The sequence below is a fragment of the Propithecus coquereli genome, unplaced genomic scaffold, assembly GCF_000956105.1.
Source record: "Propithecus coquereli isolate 6110/MARCELLA unplaced genomic scaffold, Pcoq_1.0 Scaffold224, whole genome shotgun sequence".
Classification (NCBI taxonomy): Eukaryota; Metazoa; Chordata; class Mammalia; order Primates; family Indriidae; genus Propithecus; species Propithecus coquereli.
Genome location: NW_012147634.1, coordinates 3,623,377 through 3,629,179, shown reverse-complemented (window position 1 = coordinate 3,629,179; position 5,803 = coordinate 3,623,377). Strand labels below are relative to the sequence as shown.

The 5,803-nt window shown below is 39.0% G+C and overlaps 1 pseudogene; it reads right to left on the bottom strand.

Annotated features, from left to right (window-relative positions):
* Window positions 1-995: 995 nt before the first annotated feature.
* LOC105810961 lies at window positions 996-1,582 on the bottom strand (annotated as a pseudogene).
* Window positions 1,583-5,803: the final 4,221 nt, after the last annotated feature.

Sequence of the window (5,803 nt, the reverse complement as noted above, 5' to 3'; positions counted from 1 at the left end):
AGGATGTGAATTTAAGCCTTTTTTGATGATAACTATTTTCAATGGTTTTAATGGCCTACTCCTTATAGTGTATGCATTGATTCATTTCACTTGGTGATATATTTCAGGGAATAAAATAAAGTCTTAATGCATGGTTTATGGTTGATAAACCAGGGATCAACTTATTTCACAAAACAGTCTAGAAGGTTCTTAGAAATGACTTTGGGTCCCAGTTTATGGTCTACCATTGGGTGGTAAGTCTGGCATTGGGACTGCCAAGGAAACATAGGGAAGCTTGGCACATGGAATGATAAATAATTATGCACTAGGTATAATAATTCTAAGAAATCTGTTCTGGTTTTTTGAATACAAATCTATTAATTTCTTCTAGAACTTTCCTTGGAGGTATGATGTGGCTATTATGGAGGATGGGTGGGCACTGAGTTCCATGGTTCTCACAGAGTTCAGATGTCATTCATTGGTGGATGTGAGATTCAGAGCTTGAAGTGGGGCTGAAATATTGAGCTCAACTATTCATCAGGAACTCTGCTGTTCTGGCAAGACATAAACCTGGATGATTATCAGGAGTAGCTGTGGGCCAGATGGGACAGGCAATGGTTGCTGCAGCCTAATTCCTGGGAACTTCAGCGCTCAAGAGAAAAGGCGTGTGCTTTGCCCTACTCCTGCCTCCACCCAGGATAAAGCTAATTCTGCTCTTTATTCCTTTTTATATTTTGAGCCCTTTCCTCTTACTCAAACCTCACTCAGCCTTCAGTATCAACTTTAATTTCCCTTGCAGCTTTCTCTGACAATTCCATCCTGCACTGGTCACACAATTCTCAAATATATTTTATCTGTTATATATTTTTTTCAAAGTAGTATCAAAGAGTGTGTTTAACCATACTGAGCTCATAATAGAGCAAATGAGTGAGCAGATTAATAATTCATGCTACAGCATGAACTGGCAACAGAGAAAGTTGGTCAAAGGAAGGCAGAGGAACTTTGTCGTCTAAGAATTAGAATTGAAGTGCTCTACAATCATCTGTCATCCATTTGATGTTGTAACTATGATTAGAAATGTACAGGATTATACCTCCAGGGATCTTCTGAATTCTTTGTTTATGGTCCTGGTCAATTGTGGCTATGATGTAACACTTGTGTTGAGTTCCTCTCTGTCCTAAGCAGTCATTTGCGTGGGCTCCTTTATGTGTGCATGGTAATACTGGCTCCTTGTTGATTCTTAGGGCCACTCAATACTTCTGCCCAATTTCTCAATTTTACCCTTTACACAGTCAGCTATACAAGAGATACATTTGGCATACAGATAGTCAATCATTAACTGCACTAAGTCAAGTTTGACTTTAATTGAAAAATTGATAAAGTTGGTATCAACTAGGATGTGGTAGGTTGGGGTCAGCTGTATATTACATTGGAAGAATAGGCAGGAAGAATGTTGGGCGACTTGTCTTTCCTTCCGCACACTGGGATCTTTCTTTTCTTTCTTTTTAGGTTTTAATCTATCCTTTTCTTTAAGCCTCTGATATATGAAACTAAGCATTCACTTCATGGTTGCATACTTACTTGCTTTCTTTTGCTTCCCCATGCTGATGCCACACTCTTGTTTCTTCTGGAATCCTCACCTGTTAGATTGTTTAGAGAAACGTTTGGAATGACTTTTTCACTTGGGTTAATATTTGCTGTACATCAGTGGTTCACCTCAATGGCTGCACATTAGAATCAACCAGGGAGCTGGCAAAAATCCTTATACCTGGACTATGGACCAGATCAATTAAATCAAAATCTCAAGAGGTGAGACCCACCCACCAGCATCATTTTATAACTTCCCACATTGATTTCAATGTTCAGCCAAACTTGCAAACACTACTATTCATATATGCTGTAATTCCCAAGATGGAAGAGTCGGGTGTTAAACTCTTTTCGTATGCCTCCTATTTCTTAGTACAGGCTTGGCCACAGAGTGGTGATTTACAAACATTGGTGCTTGATTCATGGATGGAAGAGCCTAGTGCCTACATGTGTGATGAGTTAGGTACTTGGTTGTCACACCTCTTTAGCAGTCAGATAGGCAATGATGAAGGTGTTAAGATGTACACTCTGGATTGAAATCTGGATTAACATCCTGTCTGTGTCACTCAGTAGCTATATGACCTTAGGCAAGTGAATGGGACTCTTTGTGCTTCAGCTGAGCCCTCTGCAAAATGGGGAAGAGTATACTTGTTTACCTCACAGGATTCTTCTGTGGATGAGTTTTTCTTCAATTGTAGTAAAAAGCTTATAACATGAAATCTACCTGATTAACAAATTTTTAAGTGTATAGTATAGTATTGTTAACTACATGAACATTATCATACAGCATATCTGTAGAACTTTCTCCATCTTTGCATGACTGAAACTCTATAACCATTGCAAAGCAACACACCATTTCCTCTTCCCATTAGCCCCTGGCAAACACCATTCTTCTTTCTGTTTCTAAGATTTTGACTACTTTCGACACCTCATGTAAGTAGAATCATCAGTATTTTTCCTTCTGTGACTGACTTATTTCACCTAGCATAATGTCCTCAGTGTTTATCCATGTTGTAAAAATATCATAATATATTATTCTTTTTAAAGGCTAAATGATATTCTATCGTAGGCCTGTACCACATTTTCTTTATCCATTCATCTGTCAGTGGGCAATTAGGTTGTTTCCCTTTCTTGCTTATTGTGAATAAAGTTGCAATGAACATGGGAGTTAAATATTTCTTTCTGCTTTCAAAATTTTCTCTTTGTCTTTGACTTTTTGACAATTTGATTAAAACGTGTCTCACTGTAATCTTCTTTGGGTTCATCCTTGATGGGATATATTGGGCCTTCTGAATCTAGATGTCAATTTTGTTCCACAAATTTGGGAAGATTTTGGCCATTATTTCTTCGAATAAGCTTTCTACTTCTTTCTTTCTCTCTTCTCCTTCTAAGACACCCATAATGTATATGCTTGCTAGTGTCCTGTAATACCTTTGGCTTTCTTAACTCTTTACTCATTTTTCTTTTGCTTCTCTGACAGGAAAATTTTATTAATAAATGATCTGTCTTTGAATCACTGATTATTTCTTCTGCTTTATCAAGTCTCCTGTTGAACCTCTCAAGTGAATTTTTCAAGTCAGTTATTTTATTCTTCAGCTTGAAATTTGTGTTTGGTACTTTTAAAATATTTTCTATCTCTTTGTTGATATCTCATTTTTTTATGCATTGTTTTCCTAAGCTCACAGAGCATCTTTATGAAGATTATTTTGAAGTTTTTGATAGATAATTCATATAGCTCTGTTACTTTAAAGTTGGTTTCTAGAGATTTATTTTATTCCTTTGGTTAGGCCATGTTTCCCTGTTTCTTCATGTGCCTTGTTGCTTTGTGTTGGGATGAACAAAGCATTTGAAAAAAGAGCCACCTTCCTCAGTCTTTACTGGGTTCATACAGGGACAGACCTTCGCTAATCATCCCAGTGAGAGAGTCTGGTGATTTCTCAAACTTCTTCCAGGGATGTGTCTTCTCTGGACTTGTGCATGTAAATTCCTAATTTCTGGTCCTTTTTTCTGGAATGCATAATTTCTTGTTCCCTCTGCTGCTTGTCTGCAGTATTGTAGGTTCTCTGGAGCTGCCATCTGGTACTCAGCTCTTTTTTGTGCTCATTGGCACCCTGACATCTAGAGTATGCAGGGTACCAACAGTACTCTGAGTCAGGTTTGGAAGAAATTCATCCCTTAGCATCCCCTGGAGAAGTTGGAACATTGGATACCACTTTTCCCTTTGAGGGAGAAGCTGCCAAGTTTATCAGCCTCTGTCTTCTGTCCTTGGAGCAGCAGCAAGCCACCCAACTCTTTTTGGTTCTTAGTGGCTCTGGGCATCTTGAATTTGCTGGATCCCACCAGTGCTCCAAGTTGGATGAAACAGAAACCAGTCCCTCAGACAGCCCCCTCCCAAGGCTCCAACTCTTCCCTCCCCAGGGAAAAGTCAAGAGTTGGGAGTTTTCTCCCATTCGTGCTGTGCTGAGCTGAGGGTGGGGGGGCAATAGCAGGTCAGTATGTGCTAATTCAGATCATTGCCTTTGTTCTTACTGGCCCCCAACTTGGTGCCATTTCCTGTCAGTGCTTATATTCATTTAAGGCAGAAATCAGTCTCTAGCTCCGCGAAGTCTGAACATTAGGCCTATGTTTCAGTCTTCTCTTTCCCTCCCCAGGAAGAACCTGGGAGTTGGGGAAGATCTTGTGATTGCTATGGGCTATGCTGGGGGGAATGATTGCCACAGATTTACCTATTGGCTTTGATGTGACTGGTTTCATGCTTGTCCAGGGTGCAGGAGACTCTGATCTGGGTTCTGGATTTCTCACAGAGGAAATTGATCCAAGTATTGTTGCTTAATCATTGTTTTTGTGGGGGAAGAATAGTTTGGGGCTTACTATTCTATCACATTGCTGATGTCATCCCTCAAATGTGAATGTTAATGCATAAATTACTTAAAAAAAATCCTGGCATTTAATAGCCACTCAACAAATCTTGGCTAATTTTAGTTTTCTGCTTTAATGGGGCTGATAGTCTATTTTTTTTGTTGTTGTATGCCCCATTTCTTATAGTTCTTCAAAGATTGAGTAAATAGCATAGTAAGAATTATAATGATTACAGAAAAATTCCGATATGTTGAATCCAACTTCAAAAGACAAAATAGAAAAACTAATACTAAACCATAGTTGTTTCTTTTGAATCACTAACACACTAAAAAGTCAATATAATTATTGGGCCTTATGAGGTTGGCATAAGAAGCATTGATGAGCAGTAAATAAACACCAATGGTGCTTTATGATAGTTTCCAAAGAGTATAACTTATTTCCTGTGGTCTACAACTACTGTAATCCAGAAGGAACTAGACTAACAGAACTCGTAAGACAAAAATAATAATGTTGAACCAGAACTTTCTAGCAAACTATAATAGAGTCAGTTCTCATTGAAATTGCTTAAGTTGCCATCAGACATCTATGGTAAGACAGGTGTTACCTCGTTTTGAATTTATGTTTAGAGAGAGTGTTTGTAGATGGCAATAGTGGGTTTATGTACTCTTACTTCTCTGTGGATATGTTATATATCATTATCACAGTTTCTAAAGTGTCACTATAATTAAGACACTATATCTGAACTGGAGTACTTTTGAGAGTAATAGGGGATACTGCTAATAATTATGCCAGATCTAGAGCACCCCAGAACTTATAGTCATCTTGACTATTAAGAAATAAAAATAAAATCCTAAGGCCCCTAATGAACTTAATGGACCCCCTCTTGGCCAAGGGGACCCAAAGAAGCCTTAAAACTAAGTTCCCAGCCATGACAGGACAAGAGGTCAGGCACACCTTGTTATACCCCTGCCCCCACGAACTGCCATTAGGCTCTCTTCCCTGAGGGTTAAACAAAACCAGCCCTTTGGAAAAACTACTCCACCTCTGATTTCAACCAACTTCTTAATGCTGCTCCTCCCTTTCTGTGGTATTGACACCACAACGGACCAGTATTCCTTCCTGATAAGAGACCACTGACCACGGAGTGGTGCTGGCCAGTCTATGGAGGATGTACAGTGAAGGTTTTCCTACCCTCTGCCTCACCTTTTGAGGTCAGAGGGCTGAAAATTCCACCCTCAGGTGATGCTAATGTTGCCATCTTTTGTACATATGACCCACGAAGGGGCTTGAAGCTCTATTGTGCATGTGTACTATTTTTCCTTTCATAAATATTCATGACTCCTCCTATAACTTATTAAATGTGTGTATTCATCCTCAC